General features: G+C 45.3%; 1 protein-coding gene across 1 annotated transcript in view; it reads left to right on the top strand.

Annotated features, from left to right (window-relative positions):
* DGKD (diacylglycerol kinase delta) overlaps window positions 1-22,315 on the top strand; it is a 105,476-nt gene that overhangs the window by 6,027 nt on the left and 77,134 nt on the right. The window lies entirely within an intron of this gene.

Genomic DNA, 22,315 nt, shown 5'->3' with positions numbered 1-22,315 from the left:
TAACTTGGTTCAAGTGTGTTGGGCACTTGGGGTACCTTCCTGAACGGCAAAAAACACTCCCAGAGCTAATATAGTCTGAAGACAGACGTTAATAGGATAACCACATAGTGACTGTAGGGCTCTTTAAAGTGGACTCTAAATCAAGTATCTGCTTGTTTTGTAAAAGAAAGAGGAGGAAGATTTGGACCCAAAGGAGCACATAGGGAAATGGCCATGTGAAAACAGAGCTCATGATTTTGAGCTGTGCTTTCACAAATCAGGGACCAGGTGGGGTCGTTAGAAGAGGTCATATTAATAGATGCAATCCCTCCTGGATCCTTGGAGGGGATGTGGCCCTGCTGACACCTTGCCTCCGGATGTCTAGCCTCCTGCCCTGGGTTTAAGCCTCCCAGTCTGGGGCCTTGGTTATGGGGCAGCCCCAGGAGATTGACAGAGGACATATACCGATTCTGAAGGGCACGCCCCGGGGGGCAGAGCTCTGGGAGGCAGGCAGACAGGTCTCGGGAACTGAGGAATTAGGATCTGTCAAGAGGTGGCAGTGGCGGGCGAACTCCCTTCACTTGGTCTGGGATCCCAAAAAGCCTTTTCCTAGGAGTGAGGAGGGTGATGACACCCAGTCCTCCAGTTATTTTCATAAGCCATCTGTAAATCCACTGTTCTGCGTTCAGTGAAGAACAGATACAAGGGAGGTAAGGCCACATGAATTAAAACCAACAGAAACAGCAGACTATAAAGACAGATTAACAGGGGCTCTAGACATCACAGATTTTAAAATAACTGTGCTTACTATGTTTAAGGAGATAAAGGCCAGATTGAGAATTTTGGCAGAGAACTGGAAACTAAGAAGGAACCAAATGAAAATTCTAAAACTGGAAAATGTAACAATTGGAGTTAAATTCTCAAAGGAAGGGTAGAATAGACATGGCTGAAGGAGGAATTTAGTGGCTCAGAAGACGGCTCAAAGGAAAATTTCTACCCAGTAGAAATCTGGAGACATTAAAAAAAAAATGGAGAAATTAGCAGATAGGGCAGGAGTCAGAGATAACAGTGAAAAGGTCTTTTATGAGAAAATGGGGAGAAACAACACTTGTAAAGATAATGCCTGAGAACTTCCTGAAACTATTAAAAGACACCACCCACAGATTCACTAGCCCTGTGAACACAAAGAAGACCACACCTATCGCTTCACAATAAAACTGCTGAAAACCACAGATGAAGAGACTGGAAAGCAGCTAGAGACAGATTATCCTCAGAAGAGCAGCAGTTAGGCTGACAGCTGTGTTCTTAACAGCAACCATGGAAGCAGGAGTCAGCTGAAATTTAAGTGCTGAAAGAAACTTACTGCTAACCCGAATTCTTACTCAGTCAAAAGATCCTTCAGAAAATAAAGCCGAAATAAAGACATCTTCAAATGAACAGAATCAGTTTTTTTGTGTGTGTGCAGACCTGTAATGAAGGAAATGTCAAGTGGTGTTTTTGTTTGTGTCTGGCCAAAGGAAGACGGTCCTTGGTGAAAGGTTAGTGTTTCAGCAAGGAATGAAGAGCTACAAAAAGGGCACCTGCGTGGGAAACACAGTGATCACCTGTTAAAATTAATATCTTTGGATTTAAAATATACGCAGAATTAAAATACATAGCAGTGGCATGCAAGTCAGAAAGGAGGTACATGGAATAAAACTGTTTAAAGTTTTCCTTGCATTTTCAGGAAAAAGAAAAAAGCCGATTAATATTAGACAAGTCAGGAATACATATTGTAATCTGTGCAGCAGTCACTAAATTGTGAAGGGTGATGTGCTATCAGAAAGGCAAGAAAAATTGAATAAAAGAAATTCTAAATCTGAAAGAAGGCAGGAAAGGAGACAAAAGGGAGAGGGAGGGATTGGGAATTTGGGGTTTGCAGATGCAACATACTGTGGATAAACAAGGTCCTGTTGTATAGCACAGGGATATGCCATGATAAACCTTAATGAAAGAGAATTATTTATATGTATAACAGAATCGCTTTGCTGTATAGCAGAAATTAACACTGAAAATCAACTATAATTCAATAATTTTTTTTTTTAAAGAGGGGGAGAAAAGGCAACACTAAATAAGTGGAACAAAGAGAAAGCAAACAGTAAATGGATAGGCTTAAAACCCAGTATATCAGTAATCATGTTAAATGTAAGTGAACTTGATTGCCTCAGTTAAAAGTCAGATTGTCAGGTAGAAAAAAGAGCAGACTAGGTTATTTAGAAGAAACATTTAACACAAAAGGATATAAAAAGATTGAGAGTCAAAGGATGGGGAAAAAATCCTGTGCACACACCAACCAAAAGAAACACTGCAGTGTTTTAGTGTCAGAGTCGTCTTTGAAGGAAGGATTTATTATTAGAGATAAAGATGTAGTACTGATACAAGATAAAAGGTTTATTTCAGAGATGATAATTTAAAATCTGTATATAGCTAGTGTAATTTAAAAATTTTTAGAAGAAAAATACTGTGTTACGGAAGTAAAACAAATCTGTGATCATAGTGGGTTTTGTTTTTTTTTTAATTCAGCTGTGTCACATCTTGGCTGAGGCACGTGGGATCTTCTGTTGCGGCCCCCGGACTCTCTGGTTGTGGCTCGTGTGAGTTTAGTTCTCGGGCCAGGGATCAAACCTGAGTCTCCTGCTCTGCAAGGCAGACTCTTAACCACTGGGCCACCAGGGAAGTCCCCGTAGTGGAATATCTCAAACAGACCTGTTTCAGATGGTTATGGTAAGCAGACAAAAATTTGTAAAAATGCAGAAAAATTGAGCAACCGAGTACTAAACTTAAGGGACGTATAGAGAACACTAACTGAACAATTAATTGCAGAATCGAAATTCTTTTAAAAAACCCAAGACATATTGGTCAGAGTTCACTATGTTCTAGCCACAAGGCAGTTCTCAACAACTTTTCAAAGGACTGAAATTATACAGACTGTGGTGTTCTCTAACAACAGTGGAATTAAGCCAGAAATCAATAAAATGAAAACCCCTGTGTATCTGGAAATTTAGAAATTTGTTTCTAAATAACATGAGTCAAAGCTAGAAAATATTTTCAGTTGAATGATTGCAAAAACATATCAATGTAACTAATGGGATACAGCTCAAGTCATGTTTAGAGCAAGGTTTAGAGCTTTAAATGTACTTACGTTACCAGAGGAAGACTGCTGAAAATGCTCAAGCCAGGCTGTGTATCGGGTGGTTAGAAGAGAAGTAGCAGCATGTTAGACTCAAAAGGAAGGCAGTAATGGAGAGCAGAATCCAAGGAGATGAAAAGCGTTCACCAGAAAAAGGGTCAACAAAGGCAAAAACTGATTCTTTGGTAGGAAAAAAAAAACACGGTGAAATTGACGAACCCCAGCGGCATGACTTCCCACCATCTTTGGCCTGGCTTGTTCTAATCAGTTCTGGTGGGCGCTTGTTTTTTTCTTTTCTGGTGGTTTCCTGTAAGGCAGGGTAAACGCTTCTCAGCTGTCTTCCCTCAAGGCAAGGGCAGGATTAGAGCCCGAGGCTAATACCCATGGTAGCAAGTGCAGGAAAAACATCTTGATAAAAACTCAGCATTCATTTCTGCTCAAATTGGAAAGGGGAGAGAGGTGTCAGCAAGCTTTCCCTAAAGGGCTGCATAGAAAGTGTTTAAGGCTTTGTGGCCATATACCCTTTCTGTGGCAGCTATTCAGCTCTGCATTGTAGAGTAAAAGCAGCTAGAGGTGACAAGGGCATGGCTGTGTTCTTTACAAACATAGGTGCTGGGCTGGATTTGCTCGTGGGCAACCTTGGAACCCCTGGATTTGGGGAGATTCTGGGTTGGTGAAAGCATTAATATGCCGGGAGGGTGGTACACCCAGAGAAGGCATGGATGCGCCCCCTTCCCACTTCCTAATACCTTGCTTTGTATATATCTTCCATAGGATGTCTCTTCCAGGTGTTAGGAGGGACCTTGGGAAGGGAATGCTCATGTACTATTGGTGGGAATATTAAGTTGGTAGCACCACTTTAGAAGATAGTTTGGCAGTATCTTTTAAAGTTGACTTTAAAAATTAGGCTTCCCTCATAGCTCAGTTGGTAAAGAATCTGCCTGCATTGCAGGAGATCCTGGTTCAATTCCTGGATCAGGAAGATGCACTGGAGAACGGATAGGCTACCCTCTCCAGTATTGTTGGGCTTCTCTTGTGGCTCAGCAGGTAAAGAATCCGCCTACAATGCGGGAGACCTGGGTTCGATCCCTGGGTTGGGAAGATCCCCTGGAGAATGGAAAGGCTACCCACTCCAGTATTCTGGGCTGGAGAATTCCATGGACTGTATAGTATAGCCCATGGGGTCCCAAAGAGTGGGACACAACTTTCACTTCACTCAACTTTCTTTTTTTTTTTTTTTTTCCCATTTATTTTTATTAGTTGGAGGCTAATTACTTTACATCATTGCAGTAGTTTTTGTCATACATTGAAATGAATTAGCCATGGATTTACATGTATTCCCCATCCCGGTCCCCCCTCCCACCTCCCTCTCCACCTGATCCCTCTGGGTCTTCCCAGTGCACCAGGCCCGAGCACTTGTCTCATGCATCCAACCTGTGCTGGTGATCTGTTTCACCCTAGATAATATACATGTTTCGATGCTGTTCTCTTGAAACATCCCACCCTCGCCTTCTCCCAGAGTCCACAAGTCTGTTCTATACATCTGAGTCTCTTTTTCTGTTTTGCATATAGGGTTATCGTTACCATCATTCTAAATTCCATATATATGTGTTAGTATACTGTAATGGTCTTTATCTTTCTGGCTTACTTCGCTCTGTATAATGGGCTCCAGTTTCATCCATCTCATTAGAACTGATTCAAATGAATTCTTTTTAATGGCTGAGTAATATTCCATGGTGTATATGTACCACAGCTTCCTCATCCATTTGTCTGCTGATGGGCATCTAGGTTGCTTCCATGTCCTGGCTATTATAAACAGTGCTGCGATGAACATTGGGGTGCACATGTCTCTTTCAGATCTGGTTTCCTTGGTGTGTATGCCCAGAAGTGGGATTGCTGGGTCATATGGCAGTTCTATTTCCAGCTTTTTAAGAAATCTCCACACTGTTTTCCATAGTGGCTGTACTAATTTGCATTCCCACCAACAGTGTAAGAGGGTTCCCTTTTCTCCACACCCTCTCCAGCATTTATTGCTTGTAAACTTTTGGATAGCAACTTCACTCACTTTCAAAGTTGAAGACATGCATACCCTATATTCAGCAGTTCTTCTAGATATATATCTAATAGCTTATGTAAGCACTTATACTCCAAGAGGCATGTGCAAGAATATTCCTAGTGTATCACTTATACTGGTTTCTCTGGTGGCCCAGATGGTAAGGACTCTGCCTGCAATGCAGGAGACCTAGGTTCCATCCCTGGGTCAGGAAGATGCCCCGGAGAAGGGAATGGCAACCCACTCCAGCATTCCTGCCTGGAGAATTTCATGGACAGAGGGGCCTGGCAGGGCTGCAGTCCATGGGGTCGCAGAATCAGACACAACTGAAGTGACTTAGCATACAGCACTCACACACATTGTTTGTGCCAGCTCAGAAGTGGAAGCCACCCAAGTGGTTGTCAGCAGTAGAACTGTTAAATGATAGTGTGTTCTTCCCGGACAGTGCTGTCCATCAGTGAAAATGAACTGCTGCTACCTGCTGATTAAGGATTAATCACAGCATTAATATTGTCTGGCCAAAAAAGCCAGACATCCAGTAGTACATTCCGTATGACTCCACTTACATTTGGTTCAGAACAGATAGGATAGAAAGGTGTTTAGGCTGCCGTTTAGCCGCTGCCCAGAGAAGTCTGGGCAGGGGTGGGGTGGGAAGAGGTCGGTGCTGACTGCACGGTCCTTGAGAGAAGGGAGCGTCCCAAGGGCCGATAATGCTGTTTTTTGACTTAGGTGGTGGTTAGTTGGGTTCTCAGTTTGTGATAATTTGTACATTTTTGAATTTTATTTGTGCTACTCTGTAATGAAAAATATTTTTAATAATTTTTTTTGGGGGGGCAGTGCTACATGTGGAATCTTAGTTCCCTGACCAGGGATTGAACTCTCGCCCCATTCATTGGAAGTGCAGAGTCTTAACCACTGGACCCCCAGGGAAGTCCCCAAATTATTTTTAAATTGAAGTATAGTTGATCTACAATATTATATTAGTTTCTACTGTATGACATGGTGATTCAGTGTTTTTGTAGATTTTACTCCATTTAACAGTTTCCCTGATGGCTCAGTTGGTAAAGAATCTGCCTGCAATGCAGGAGACCTGGGTTCGATCCCTGGGTTGGGAAGATCCCCTGGAGAAGGGAAAGGCAACCCACTCCAGTGTTCTGGCCTGGAGAATTCTGTCTGGCCTAGATAATTCCATGGTCGCAAAGAGTTGGACACGACTGAGTGACTTTCACATACTCTATTTAAAGTTCTTATGGAATATTGACTATATTCTCTGTGCTGTACTGAAAAAGATTAAAAAAAAATGATAAAGAATGAGAAGGAGGCAGTTGGCCAGAGAGAATGCAGAGGCCGTGTAGTCAGAAGGAGCTTGGGGAAATCAAGCGGCTGATAGAAAGCTGGCGTGGGTAGCGTTAGCAAGGGTCGCAGAGCCCTTGATCGTGCTGTGGCGTGGGGAGCTGGCTAGGAGGCCATGCGGGGAGCTCTGGAATACTGGGACACTGTTGCTGTGAGATCTTGGGAAGGAGTGAGGCATCTGACCCTGGTTGGAAAGATGGCTCTGGCTGTGTTGCGGCTGCCTCCATGGACGCGGATGACCCCTGTGGTACGAGATGATGGTTGCCTGGGCCAGGAACGGGGTAGTGGTGATGAGAGAACTGGCTGGCTCTGACAGGGAGAACTTGGTGATGGCCCGGTGGGCTCTGGGGAGGAGGAGGAAGCTTGTGGTGCGTGTGGCTGGAGAATGGCGCCCTGTGTCTCTGACGAGGAGCTGTGGTTGAGGACCAGTGAGGACCAGCTCTTGGGACTTGGCCGCCGCTGAGCCCTGCTGGGGTGGCATCCGGGATCCCGTGATTCTCCTCTGTGCCAGTTTCACAGATGCGGACACAGAGCAGCTCGGCGGGTGTGCCGTGAAGCCGCCTGGGTCCCCTAGGTTCCAGATCGCACGTCTTCCTGCTGAGTTCCCTCCAGCCTTCCAGCAGTCGTGCGGAAAGGAAGCCTGAGAGGAGAGCGGTGGGTGGAGGAAGGGGGCCCGGCGGGTCTGGGGGTGAGTGGAGGAGGAGAGCCCGTCGGAGACGGAAGGGGGAGAGCTGGGGGCGAGCCGGGCAGGGGGCCGAGGAGGAAAGTCGGTCAGTGCTTTCAGCACTCGGACAGCCACCAGCACCAGCTCTATGTCACTCTGGTCATTTCCTCCTGAGCTGTTTTTCTGGATACATTTAATTTACTTGAAATGAAACTATATGTAAATGTTCACTTAATGTTATGAGCATTTACCCATGCTGTTAAAATCTCTTTTTTCTTATCCTGTGTAATGGTTGTACCCCGTATTCTGTGAAAAATGCCTTTGTAAAGAAAGCTCTTCAATTTTTTAATTGGAAAAAATTAAAAAGAATAGCAGGACAGCATATACTTAATGTACTTAGTATCAAGATTCAGTAATTGGTAACACTGCCAAATATGCTTTTATCTGTATGTATTAAATATAAATAAATGATTTACTAAACCGTTTGTAGGCATCCTGACAGTGTATCCCTAAATAGCTCAGTGTGTATCTTTTAAAAATGACATTTCATTTCCCATGTGGTCCATTATTACACCTCGGTTCAGTTCAGTCAGTTCAGTTGCTCAGTTGTGTCTGACTCTTTGCGACCCATGAACTGTAGCACGCGAGGCCTCCCTGTCCATCACCATCTCCCGGAGTTTACTCAAGCTCATGTCCATTGAGTCAGTGATGCCATCTAACCATCTCATCCTCTGTCGTCCCCTTCTCCTCCTGCCCCCAATCTTTCCCAGCATCAGGGTCTTTTCAGATGAGTCGACTCTTCGCATGAGGTGGCCAAAGTATTGGAGTTTCAGCTTCAGCATCAGTCCTTCCAATGAACACCCAGGACTGATCTCCTTTAGGATGGACTAGTTGGATCTCCTTGCAGTGTAAGGGACTCTCAAGAGTCTTCTCCAACACCACGGTTCAAAAGCATCAGTTCTTCGGTGCTCAGCTTTCTTTGAACTCCAACTCTCACATCCATAGATGACTGCTGGAAAAACGATAGCTTTGACTAAATGGGCCTTTGTTGGCAAAGTAATGTCTCTGCTTTCTAATATGCTGTCTAGATTGGTTACAATTTTTCTTCCAAGGAGCAAGCATCTTTTAATTTCATGGCTGCAGTCACCATCTGCGGTGATTTTGGAGCCCCCAAAAATAAAGTCTGTCACTGATTATTACACCTAATCTCCTACTAATAAGGACTCCTAAGAATAAGGACATTTTCCTATATATCATTATTATACCTAAGACATTGATTGTAATTTTCTAATATCTGTACCTTTTTTAGATTTCCCCAGTTGAACCAAAAATGTCTTTTATAGCCTCCCTTTTGGGAACCAGGTGCCAATCAAAACTCACACATTGCATTTGGTAGCTATATCTCTTTGTTCTCTTAATCTAGAGCAGCTGCCCTCAGCAGCCCCTCCCGTCCCCTCCCCTCCCCTGTACATCACTGAGTTTTGGAAGAGAGGAGGGCAGTTGTCTTGTCAAGTTTGTTGCTGGATTTGTCTGATTGTTTCCTCATGGATTTTTTTGTGTCGTTCTTTTATGCTCTGAATTTGCTGTAAGACTCAGTTTGAAGACTCAGTCATATTTTTGGGACAGATAACCTAGGTGTGGGCTGCTCCGCGTCCTGACTGGAGGGTGGTCTCCTCTGCTGTGTTTTTGGTATCTCTGCAGATGCTGGATCTGTCTACTGGAAATGTGAATTTCCTTCTTTGTGGTTAGGAGGTATCTGTGAGGTGATTCCTGGGCACTGCAAATAATCCTTTTATTCAAACACTTTTTGCCAAATGATTTTCAGCATTTATGCATAATAACTTGCCTGGATCCATTTTATTAAGAGAGTTTGAAAGATGGACCTGCCGCCATCCTTCAGCTTTCTGTGGTCTCTTCCCCAGTTATCTGTTGGTTATTCTGTAAATTCTCTCTGCTTCTGCTGGGGAACAACTACACTTCTTCCTGCCAAAGCAGGGTAATTTCTAGATTCTCTCTGTTTAATGACTAATTTTCAACATAAGGATTTGGTAGGATAGTCATCCCTAGTGGAGGCAAATGAGTCCCCCCCCCCCTTTTCTCTCTCTCTCTGTCTCTGCTGGGGGAGGGGGAGTTGCCCCCTCTGTGGATTCATGACTTTTTATTCAGTTTTGTAATCAGTTGTAGTCCCCATTTCCCCAGGAGAGCTCCTTCCAGCTGGCTCTTTGGTGTCTGAGCGCTTGCTTGCTGTGTCAGGAGCTGTCTTTGGATCTTCAGGGGGGAGCCCAGAAGTGGGGTTGCAGGCAGAGGGGTCGGCCCCGTGTGATGCTGTCCTTCCGCCTGTGTCTGGGACGGGCATTCCACAGTGACTTCAGCACATCAGACCGGTAGCTCTTTGCTTTGCGTTTTGGGGCGGTATTAATAAATGAGGGGAAGAGCTTTGTCTTCTCTACCTCTGATGATTGCATCTCCATTTACTTGGTGCTCCTTCTGGGTGTTCTTACTATCTGTAGGAAAGAGAATCTGTCCCTTCACCACTCTGTCCATGCATATTTCTCCTCTTCTACCGCACCCACAGCCTTCTGTGGGCATCTCAGTCTTGGTTCTGTCCTGTGCCCCCTCAGGACACAGAGTGCTTTTCTGCAGCATACATTTCCCCTGTACCCCTTCCATGTGAAGTTTAATTCTGCTATGGTGTGATGATGTTTGCTCCCTGTCCTGATTATAGCCTGTATCTTAGCTTGTTATCTTTTAATTTCATCCTGTTCTCTTTGGTGCTCCCTGTTCTTTAAAAATTTTTTTAAATTTTTCAGTAGAGGCCGTGTCTTCTTGTAATCTTTTTACAGGAAGCATGTATTTTCTAAAATGGTCCTCTTTTTTCTGTAATAATTCATTTCAGATTTATGTACGTGCTGTATGGTATATCTTCAAACTTCTGCCTCCATTTTTTTTTTTTTTTTTTGGTTTTGATGTAATGATGTTGGCTGTCGTTTGCTGGTCTTCGGGTTGGAACTGCTGTTAGCTGTGTGCTTGGCCCTGGGAGAAACGTGAGTCCCATGGAGACTGGCCCCAGGTCTGTGACATCCCCCCGCCCCCTGGGTTTGAGCGGGGACTTTTCGGCTCACCTACCATCACCCCCATCAGGCCGGCTCTGCTCTTACGTGTCTGAAGGTGAGGGGCCTTGGGCTGAGTGGTTTTCCTGAGCTTGGCGCCCTGGCTCCACCATGGTGAGGTGCACCTCGACCTCCAGGATAAACAGTCCTGTTGTTTGTCCTGGGGGCAAGATGGGAGAGGGTCCCTCTCTTTATCTTTCCTTCTTTTTAAAAAAACTTATTATTTGAAATGTATAATTCATTGGCGTTAAGTATATTAACAGTCACCACTTTCAGTTCTAAGACTTCCTTATCCCACATTGAAACCCCTTCCCCATTAAGAAGTCATTTTTCCTCAGCCTCTGGCATCCACTAACCTGCTTTCCATATCTGTGTGTGTGCCTCCTCTGGATATTTCTTATAAATGGACTCGTAAAATATGTGTGTGACCTTCTGTGCTTGGCACCTCTCCCTCAGCGTAGTGTTTCAGGGCTCCCTCATGTTGCATCTTGTGTGAGTACCTCATTCCTCTTTATGCCTGCGTAATATTCGTTGTTATCAAACGATGTCCCATTTGTTTTATCTGTTCATCTGTTGATGTCTATTTGAATTGTTGGCTATTGCGAGGAGAGCTGCTGTAAATGATTCTGTTTGAATGTCTGTTTTCATTTCTTTCGGGTGTATACCTAGGGAGTGGAATTGCTGGCTAGTTCTGTGTTTATCTTATTTAGGAATTTCCAAACTTTTTCACAATGGCTGCAGCATTTTACATTTCCAACAGCAGCAGTGTTTGAGGGTTCCAGTTTCTCCACGCTTGTCTACACTTGTTATTTTCTGCCCTACCTTCCTCTCTCTCTTAAAAAATTTGTTTTTGATATGGCCATCCTGAAGGGTATGGAGTGGTGTCTCATAGTATTGACTTGCATTTCCTTAATCATTGATGATATTGAGCATCTTTTCATGTGCTTGTTGGCTGTTTGCATATCTTATTTGGAGAAATGTCTATTCCAGTCCTTTGCCCATTTAAAAATTGGGTTGTCTTTTTGTTGTTGAGTTGTAAGAATTCTTTATATATTTTGGATAATAGATTCTTATCAGTTACATGATTTGCAAATATTTTCTCCCTTTCTGTGGATTGGCTTTTTACTCTTTTTATTTTCTAAATTTTTGTTGAAGTATAGTTGATTTATAATGTGCTCTTAGTTTCTGGTATTCAGCAAAGTCTTTCATGTATATGTGTGTGTGTGTGTGTGTGTGTGTGTGTATGTATATTTATGCTGTGCTTAGCTGCTTAGTCATGTCCAACTCTTTGCGACCCCGTGGACTGTAGACCATTAGGCTTCTCTGTCCATGGGAATTCTCCAGGCAGGAATATTGGAATGGGTTGCCATGCCCTCCTCCAGGGATCTTCCCACCCAGGGATCGAACCCAACTCTGCCGCATTGCAGACGGATTCTCTACTGTCTGAGTCACCAGGGAAACCCAGGAATACTGGAGTTATATATGTCTGTATGTACACACACTTTTCCAGATTCTTTTCCATTATAGGTTATTACAAGCTATTGAATATAGCTCCTTGTGCTATGCAGTAGGTCCTTGTTTATTCTATATGTAGTTGGGTGTATTTGTGAATCCCAAGATCCTAATTTATTCCTCTCCCCTTTCCCTTTGGTAACCTAAGTCTGTTTTCTATTTCTGTGAGTCTGTTTCTGTTTTGTAAATAAGTTCATTTGTATTATTTTTTTAGATTCCACATACAGGTGATACTGTGTGATATTGATCTTTCTTCCTGATTTACTTCACTTAGTATGATAATCTCTAGATCCACCCCTGTTGCTGCAAATGACGTTATTTCATTCCTTTTTATGGCTGAGTAACATTCCATTGTGTGTGTGTCTGTGTGTGTGTGACACACACACATCTTTGTCCATTCATCTGTTGGTGGACTCTTGGGTTGCTTTCATGTCTTGGCTTTGTAAATAACGCTGCTATGAACATTGGGGTGCATTTATCTTTTTGAATTATAGTTTCCTCTGGTTATATGCAGGAGTGGGATTGCTGGATCATATGGTAACTCTGTTTTCAATCTTTTAGGGAACTACCGTACTGTCCTCCACAGTGGCTGTACCAATTTGCATTCCCACCAACAGTGTAGGAGGATTCCCTTTTCTCCACACCCTCTCCAGCATTATTGACTTGTTGATGATGGCCATTCTGATTGGGATGAGATGGTACTTCATTTTAGCTTTGTTTGCATTTCTTTATTTTTTTTATTTTTTATTTTATTTTATTTTTCCATTTATTTTTATTAGTTGGAGGCTAATTACTTTACATCATTGCAGTGGTTTTTGTCATACATTGAAATGAATTAGCCATGGATTTACATGTATTCCCCATCCCGGTGTTTGCATTTCTTTAATATAATGATGTCTTATTTTATTTTTTTCCTTGACCACACTACATCACTTGTGGGATCTTAGTTCCCTGACCAGGGATTGAACCTGGGCTCTTGGCAGTGAAAATGTGGAGTCCTTTCTGATATTTCACTATTAGTGTACAGAAATGCAACAGATTTCTGTGTATTAATCTTGTATCTTGCTGCCTGGCTAAATTCATTTATCAGTTCTAAAATAGGTTTGTATGAACTCTTTTGGATTTTCTATATGTATTATCATGTCATCTGTAAATGCTGACCGTTTTACCTCTTCCCCTTCCAATATAGACACTCCTTTTTTCTTTTTCTTCTTTGAATGCTGTGGTTAGGGCTTCCATTGCTATGTTCAATGTAAGTGGTAAGAGTGGCCATCCTTGTCTTGTTCCAGATTTTGGTGGGAAGACTTCAAGGTTTTCACCATTGAGTATTATGTTGGCAGTGGTTTACTGTAAATGGCTTTTTTTATGTTGAGTTATGTTCCCTCTGTATCTATTTTGGTGAGAGTTTTTGTTTTTGTTTAATCATAATGGATGTTGAAATTTATCAAATGCTTTTCTGCCTGTTGAGATGATCATGTGGTTTTTGTTTTTCCCTTTGTTGGTGTTGGTGCAGTCACGTTGATTGACATGTGTATATTGAACCATCCTTGTGAACCTGAGATGAATCCAACTTGATCATGATGTAGGATCCTTTTTGTGTTGTTGGATTCAGTTGCTACTATTTTATTTAGAATTTTGTCTTTTAATTCTTGATGGTGTCCTTTTATGCATAAAAGTTTAATTTTGATGAAGGCTAGTTTATTTTTTCTTATTTTATTGGTGCTTCTGGTATCATATTTAAGAAACTATTGCCAAATCCGAGGTAAAGAAGATTTATGTTCAAGTTTTCTTCTGTAAGTTTTCTAGTTTTAGCGCTTATGTTTAGTCTTTGATCCATTTTGAGTTAATTTTTGCATGAGGTGTGAGGTAGGGGTCCACCTTCATTCTTTTGCCTGTGAGTATCCAATTGTCCTAGCACCACTGGTTGAAGAGGGCTTCTTTTTTTTCAACTGGATTCTGCTTCTCAAGCTCTATACCTTGTAATACTTAAAACCAGCTAGTGCACTTCTGCAGATTGGCTGGTTATCTTGACCATTTTGGACTGCTCTCAGTCGTAATTGTTTTTTTTTTTAAGAAATTTTAAATTTATCTTTAATTTTCAAAATTTTGGGTGTGCTTCATCTTTGTTGCAGCATATGAGCTTTTCCTGTTGCAGAGCTCTAGAATGCCTAGTGCGTGGGCCCAGTAGCCACCTAGTATGTGAGCTCAGTAGTTACCGTGTGTGGCTCAGTAGTTACCATCCTTGGGCTACGTTGCTCCACGGCATGTGGGATCTTAGTACCCAAACCAGGGATTGAACTCCATCCCCTGCATTGGAAGGCGGATTCTTAACCAGTGGACCACCAGGGAAGTCCCACAGTGATTCTTAATAGAATTATTGTTATGTATGATTATAATACATTTACATGGGAAATATCTGCATCTCAGAATTTTTACTGCCATGAAACTTCTTGTGCATTTCACAGTTGAGAGTGAATTTAGTTCCTTCTATAGTTTGGAAAACTTTGAAATAAATGCCTAATTAAATCCAATCCTATTTGATGGTTTCTGTGTTTGAAGCTGAGTGAAAAGGAAGTCTGGGAAGTAGCTCTTTATCTCGCCTCTCTCTGTGGTGGCTCAGTTTTCATGCACTGTATGAGGACTGACGTTTGTCAAGACTGAGGTGTGAGTCTAGAAATATAAGTGCCTGAGTGTTTTTTTTTTTTAACAGTCTGCTAGTCATATGTTCTGTGTCTTTTTGTATTTAACCACTACTGTGTGTGAGCCGGGATCTTGCCATTTATAGAAACCCTGTAGCTGCTTTGCCCTCTGGCAGCACACGTGGGTAGAAGCGACTTGGTGACGTGTGTGAGAAACCCCAAGGAACTGCATACTCTTGCCCTGGTAATTCCACTGGTGGGACCCTGCCTCGAGGAGCTAATCTGTAACGTGAAAAAAGCTTCACGGACAGCACGTTTATCGCACCATTAAATACAAAATGTTGCAGGCCCGGAAACATTTTCGGTTCAACTCAGGGAGTTAATGACATCGGCTGACACCTGTTGGCGCTGGTCCTCCCTGCCCGGTGTCCGGGTGGTTTCACCTCGCCCACACGACTGCAGGCAGGTTGCCACGAGGGGGCTGAGGTGCCCTGCAGCACCCCCCTTGGCCTCCTCACCCACTCGGGTGCTGGCGGAGAGCGGTCCTTTGGGCATTGCTTGGCGACGCTGGGAGAGCGGAGAGCCTGTGGGTATAGACATTCAGCTGCGTGCAAAGTTGACAGCTTCCAAACCCACGTCAGGGGTCATGCTATCGGGTGCAGTCTGGATTATTTTTATTTCTTTTCTGCATTTTCTAGAGTGACATTATTATTTTGTGCTGAAGAAAACAGAGAAGCATCACATGTTCCCCTCTGAGCAAAGGTTCCTTCCTCTGAGGGCGTCCGTCTTGCTGCGGTGCTGCTGTGTGCTGGGAGCGGGAGGTGGAGATGGGTCTGCTCAGTTGCTTCTCTGGCCTTCCTGGGACACAGCCGCACAGCTCTAGATGTTGGGCCGAAGCAAATTAAACGTAAGGAGCCAGATACGCCAAAGGGCATGATTTGTGAAGACATAGGATTTAAGTTTCACAGAATCCCAATGTGTTTGTTACATGGAACATTTTAGTTATGTTTGATTTAAACTTTCAACTCCTCTGTTGAAAATAAAAAGCCTCACATAAGCAGAGAGTTGAAGGTCTTGGGATAAATAAGGTACAATTTAGCTTGACGTTGAAACTGACATATGAAACATTGTCAGTTTCTTAGATATGTTCATAATTATGTCAGCGTCCTTAAGCATCTGAGTAAATGAAGTCGAAGTAGGTTGTAGAGAAACAAAATGGAAAATAAAAGCAGATCAGGTTACAATGTATTGTTTGGAAAAACAGATTATTAGTAAATAATTTGTATAGCATATAACCCCACTTTTCTGTTTTATTTATACACTGAAAGCACGCTGGAAGGATACTGTCTCAGGATGTTACTGGCAGGTATCAGCAGTGGCTGGACTCTGAGTGCCCTCTAGTAAAGTAAAAGTAACTTTCAGTCGGCCCGTCAGCCTCGAGCTGGACTGTTTAATGCTGGACTTGACTTCCACCTGAGTTCTGAAAACAGGCCAGGGGGCAGTGGGTTGAGCACGTGCCCAGGGACGAGGAAGCTAAGGATGGTTAGGGTGCTGTTCTAACGTCTGTGTAGCACTCTGCAGTGTCTGAGCTGTTTCCTCTGATGTCTTCTGCTCTGAGCAGCACCTTCTTGTGGGGGATCTGGCCCATCAGGAGACCGGGACAAGGGCTGTGGCTGCTTCTGACCCAGGCGGTAGCAGCTTCGGGCCTTGCGCTCCTGCATCTGTTGTGCTTTCTTCACATCTGAGCTTCCAGGGCACCCTGTCTGTACCCCCGTAATGGAAATTTCCAAACGTACACAAGAGTAGGGAGAAGAGTTTAACTCATCACCAGTCCAAACGTTTGTCAGCATTGTCTCTTTCTTGTGTCATCTAGTCCCGCCCCACCCCGAGCCCTACTTTTTTCTGAGTATTTAACACAAATTCTTAGGGTGCCTTTTACATTGTAGGAGAAGCTCTCTACCAGCATGCAGCTTGCTTAAAGCTCAAGGGTCCTGTCTTTTTCATCATCGTATTCCTAGCAGTGCTTTCACTAAGTGTTCAATAAATATTTGTTGGAACAAGAAGTGCGTTTCATTCCACAGGTCCCTGGGGAGAGGGAGTTTCCTGTCTAGGCTCCCAGAGGCGGGCTGAGTCTTCAGTGCCTTCACTGAGCCCCCGTGTGTGTTGGAGGGCCGTGGAGGAGGTTGTGCCTTGAGATGTGCCTGTCTGCCCATGTGTCCAGCCTGCAAGAGTGGGTTCTTTTCACCTGAAGTCAGGCAGGTCTGGGTGTGAACACTGCCTCTGTCCCTCCTGTGTGGATAGAGGTCCTCTCGGGGCCTCGATTTCTTCATCAGTGGAAGCGGGTAGTGACCCTTCACAGGGTGGTGAAGAATGAGGGAGCTGGTGACGAGCACTCAGCTCCTGATGGGGAGCTGGCAACGGCATGGACCCCGGCACTGTCCCTCCTTCTTGCCCGTTCTGTGGAGCGGGGCTGTCCACACGGCTCCCGTAGGAGGTGGCCGTGCAGATGGAGTGGGACCGTCAGGGCGAGCCATGGACACGGACTCCCTGAGGGGCCGCTGCCCTGCGGACGCTGCCCTTCTGGGTGAGTGCTTTTAGATGACGTGCCTTCCAGGAGGCCTGGCTTCCTCCCCAAGCTGGTCTACCCTGTCCTCTTCGCCCTTACGTAACCATTTTTATTATTTTATGATTTTGGTTTATTCTTCTATTGTTCCCATTTGAAAATTTAAAAATAATATATGCACATATTTGCTTTTAAGTTTTATTTCTGTTTGCATGCGCGTGCACCCACACACCCACACCCACCTACACACACACACACACACACACACACACATATCTTTTTGACACATAGATAGCATACTCCATACTTGTTCTGAGCCTTTCTTCACTGACTGTAATCTGGAGATCATTCCATAGTTGTATAAAGACCACCCTCCCCCCTCTTCCAGTGGGGTAGTATTCTGTTTCCTCAACGTGTCAGAGTTTATTCAGCCATTTGGATTATTTTCGGCCTTTTGCTGTAACATTTTGCAGCACGTATCCTTGTCCTGTGAGGGTAGTGCGTATCTGTGAGGGTAGGTTCCTTGGAGTGGGCTTGCTGGGCCCCAGGGCAGGTGCATGTCTGATTTGCTGGGTTTTGCTGGACTCCCCTCCTCAGGGCTCATTTCATCCTGGAGTTGAACCAGCCTGTTTTCTTCACAGTCTCGCCCATAGAGTGTGTTGCCTTTTTTCAGTTTTCTTTTTGTCAGTCTGATGGTGAGAATAGTATTTTAGATGAGTTTTGTTTTTCTCTTGTTATGAGCTAGGTTGAACATCTTTTCTTGTGTCAAGGGCCATTCAATTTATTTTTATTTTTTTGTGAAGTGGCTGTTCATTTTTTTTTTTGCCCATTTTCCAATCAGGTTGTTAGTTTTTTCTCAGTTTTAAAAGCCTTTTTATAGATTAGGGATATTAGCTCTTTATGATATGTTGCAGAAAGTTTCCTCAGGATTCTCACTGCTGGGCCCCGGGTGACTAAGGTGAATAAGAGCAGTAAAGCAGCCATAGCCTTGGGACTCTCTTGATCTGGTGCAGAAGACAGCCTCGTGATGGAGGGTCATAGACTTGCCAACAGATGTTTTTGGCCAGGCTGCCTAGGTTCTGGGTTTGAATTTCACGTCCTCTGTTTACTGGCCATGTGGCCTTCAGTGAGTTGCTTAATTTCTCTGACCCTTGGTTTCCTAGTCTATAAAATATATGGGAATATTACTACATCCCTCCAAAGTTGGTATGAGGATTAAAAGGTAAAAATGTCTTGTATTATATGTATGTAGTAGATACAGTGGCACTCATTCAGTAGGCATTTAAAATAACCCGTTGACCTTTGGATATGTTGCCTGTGCTTTGTGAACAGATTATTTTCTGATCGTTTCCTGTTTATTATGGTATTTCTAAAACCTAGAAGAAGGTTTGAGATTAGAGTGAGGAGGCCTGACATTTCTTTTGTGGTCTGTCGTGGGCTGTTTAACCTTGGACAGACTACTCGGTCCCTAAGTGACCCGGTGTCTTATTTGTCACTCAGCATGTTAGTGTCTGTCTCATAGACACTAAGTGTTTGTTCTATTAAGAAGGCAAATAGATATAAAAATGCTCATGAAAATTTTAAGTGATGTGCAAATTTAAAGTAACACATTTTACTAGCTTCTTTCCATGAAACATTTTATTTTATTTTTATTTATTTATGTTTTTGGCCGGACCGCGTGGCTTGTGAAATCTCAGTTGCCCTGGCAGTGAGAACGCACGCAGAGTTTGGACCGCTGGATGGACAGGGAAGTCCCCAAAACTTTTTTCTTTTAAGGAAGCCATTTAAAATTAAAAAATACTTTTTTGGCTGCGCTGGGTCTTTGCTGCTGCGCACGGGCTTTCTCTAGTTGTGGTGAATGAGGGCTCCTCATCATTGCTGCGGTGGCTTCTCTTGTCTTGGAGCACAGACTCTAGGCCTGCGGGCATCAGTGGCTGTAGCATGCGGGCTCAGGAGTTGTGGCTTCATCGCCCCGTGGCATGTGGAATCCAGACCAGAGGTCAAACCTGTGTTTCCTGCGCTGGCAGAAGGATTCCTATCCACTGCGCCACCAGCGAAGTCCCCAGAGACATTTTAATAGTTCTTCTGCATATTAACTTTTTATGCTAGTATCCCCACTTTTTTTTTTTTTTGGACTTTGAATTTTGGATGGTGTTGCCTAAGGTAGGTTTGTGTAATTTTTTTGTTTTGGAAGGATGAAGAAGGTTGCAGGACAAATAGATAGCTGAAGTGAACATGTGGCTAGTGGCTAGTTTTTCAGTCCTTTCTTCTTTTATTTTATCCTCCTCGCCATTTCTTTCCTTGCCTGCTTGCAGCCCTCTGCCTCAGGCCGGCTGGTCAGGAAACTGCAAAAATTCTTGCACTGACACCACAACGGCAGCGTCAGCAAAGCTCTGCCCGAGATCTCACTTCATCCTTTTATTAGCCTGGTTTGTCCCGTTCTCTTTGCATGCCACGTAAGTGTAAGCTGTGATGCGAGTGGAGACACGTGTGTGACCCCCCGCCACAGTAGGGCACTCGGCTGCCCCTTCCCGGGGTCTCTTCTCTCCAGCCTCCTGCAGTTCAGCATCTTTTAGTCATCATTCGACTTACCATCACCACGGTTCACGCTTTCTGCCGCTTTTCCGTTTGGTAGCCTCTCTTTGCTGTCCTTTTGCAGGGCTGCTTAGAATAGAATATTCTGGATGTCCTCTCTGGCTGTGTACTTCATGTATCTTCTCCCCGATGTGGTTTCTGTCTTTTGTTTCTTTGTAGGGTGTCTGATGACCAGACGTTCTCGGTGGGAATGAAGTTGGTTTTAGAGACCTTATGCTTTATGTTTAGTATTTAAAAATCCTATTTGAGAAATTTTTTTACAATCCTGAAGTCCTAGAGAATTGATCCTGTGTTGTCTACTAAAGCTTTTCAAGTTTCACCTTCTGCACCGACTGTGCTGACTTCTGTGTGGTGTGTGAGATGTGGGCCCGTGGCATCCTTCCCCTTAGATGATGACCTGTGCCGGTCCACTGACTAGTGTCTCCCCGCTGCCCCCCGCCACCTGTGGTCACCTGTCATGCCTTCAACCCTGTGAGCATCTGAGCTTTGACCCCCAAGTTCTCCTTCTGGTTCTTGGTTCTAAGGAGTAGCTCAGGACATGTGCAGATACTCCACTTGCGTGAGTAGTCTTTGAAGCCTTGTTGTCGGTGCTGAGCAGGAAGCGTTCTAAACATTCGAGCCTTGGGAGTGTGTTGAATGATTTATGCTCATCACTACAGTGAAGAAGTCTGTAGCAGACAGAGATGCATTTACTAATATGGAAGGCTGTTGATAACACAGGATGACAGAAAGAATAGGAAGCTGAAGCACGGTATGTACAGTATGATTCCATGTTCATAAAAAGTTAAGAAATATGTAAATTAAAAAAAAAAACCAAACCAGCCTGCCATCTTTCCTTCCTCCCGTCTGGGTAGCCTTCACTGCGCTTTGGTCTGGCGTCCCCCTGGTCGGGTCCCGCGCCTGCCCTGGCGGTGACTCCGGTGGCCACCGCCTCAGGCTCCTTCTGGCCCCTGCACCCCCCTCAGCCGGCATCCCCGGCTGCCGTCTCTCCTCTGCTCCTTGGCTTCGTGCCACTTCCTCCTTGTCCTCCTTCCTGGACCCCCAGCTCCTCCTTGCACCTGAAGTCGGTGTCCTGGGCTTCTCAGTGCCCTGAGCCTCTTCTCCTTCCCCTCCGTTCTCGAAAGGGATGCCATCGAGGTGTCTCCCGCTGAACCTTCTCACGCACCCCAGTCGCACGGTCTGCTGCCGGCCCTCCACAGCTCCCCTGGCCTCCCCGGGCCTCGGAGTCGCCATGTCCAAGACGAAAGCCCACAGCCTCCTTCAGGAGACCCCGGGGTCACCCCCATCGCCCCATCTGTGGTGCCTCCTCTGAGCACTCTCACGCCCATGACCGTAACTCCTTCCTCCCAGACGCGCATCATGGCCGGCTGCCATCCTGTAAGAGTGTCTGGAGGAGTATGCCTGCCTCCTGGTTTCACTCTTACCGCTTGCCCTCCACATGGTGGCCAAGATTGTCCTTCTAAACTGTGCAGCCTGAGAAACCACCCCCCTGATCTGGGGCCCCTGTGACCGACAGGTGTGCCCTCAGGGAGCGGGTGGGCCCCCGGTCACCTCACCAGCCCTCGCGGGCTCTGTTTGCAGCCCTCTGCAGGCTGTGGACCCCTCTGCCCTGCCCGCTCAGACCGCCTCTGGGCCGCCCTCCCTGGCGGGAAGTGCTCCCTCCCCGGTGCCCTATATGCTCTGTCCTCCCCGGGTCTGAGCTGTCCCTGGAGCCGGCGGAGCGGTGGCCACTGCTTGTCTGGGGAGGGTGTGGGGGAGGCGAGGAAAGGCATTCCCACTGCCTTTGCAGAGGGGTCGACTCCCTGGGACTGGGGGCACCCAGCCTGCAGGCAGGCCTGCCCTCACTGTCTCCGCCTGCCGGTTGGTGCATTTGGAGGGCATTGCTAGAGCTGCCTTATCTGCTCTTAGCTCTTGAGCAGGATGACGGCAGACTCGAGCCTTCCCTGTGGCAGGTGCCCGGGCTGTCTCGCCTGTGGGTTGGGCGCCTCTCTGGGGGCCAGTGGGTGGCTGTTCTGCCCCCCCACCTCCCCCCAGAGCCTAGCCAGGACTGGCGTCCTCCCTTTGGAGCCGGGCCCAGTGCTCCCCTTCCGCTCGCCGCTCGGATCCTCAGTGCCTGTGTGTGTGCTGCAGCTCAGTCCTTCCTGTCCCTGAGGCTGAGGAAGATGCCCCGGACCGCTGGAAGGACAGGGCTGGCCCTGTTGCCTGTGCAAAGAACTTGACAAAGCGATGCTAAGAGCCTGGCCTCTCGGGTCTGGGTTTGGACTCCTGGTCCTCCGCTCTGGTGGGTGTGCTGAGCCCTGCGAGCTGAGCCGTTTCCTGTGGGTGCCGCTTACCGGCTGCCAAATGCAAAGCACAGCTGATTAGTCAGGGGTGTGCTTTTCTTGACCACTTTTATTTAGTTCATTGCTTTTGACTGAGTGTTAAAAATATTCTGCAGCATATCTATAGTCCTCATGAGCAGCAAATGTGAGAAGAAATGCAGTTTCTGAGAAAGCTTCAAAGAAATACTGGTCTTTATCTTTTCCCCAGCCCTTCCGCTGAAACCCACCAGAGTCTTTTTCTGAGCACTCTTGTTCTATAAATAGAACGACAGCTCTCCTTGGGTAGCCCGAGATCGCAGCTCTCATCCGCTCTCTGAAAGATGTGTGTGTGTGTGTGTGTGTGTGTGTGTTGGAGTG

The sequence above is a fragment of the Odocoileus virginianus genome, chromosome 5 (assembly GCF_023699985.2).
Source record: "Odocoileus virginianus isolate 20LAN1187 ecotype Illinois chromosome 5, Ovbor_1.2, whole genome shotgun sequence".
NCBI classification, from domain to species: Eukaryota; Metazoa; Chordata; class Mammalia; order Artiodactyla; family Cervidae; genus Odocoileus; species Odocoileus virginianus.
This window is presented reverse-complemented; position numbering and strand designations above follow the sequence as displayed.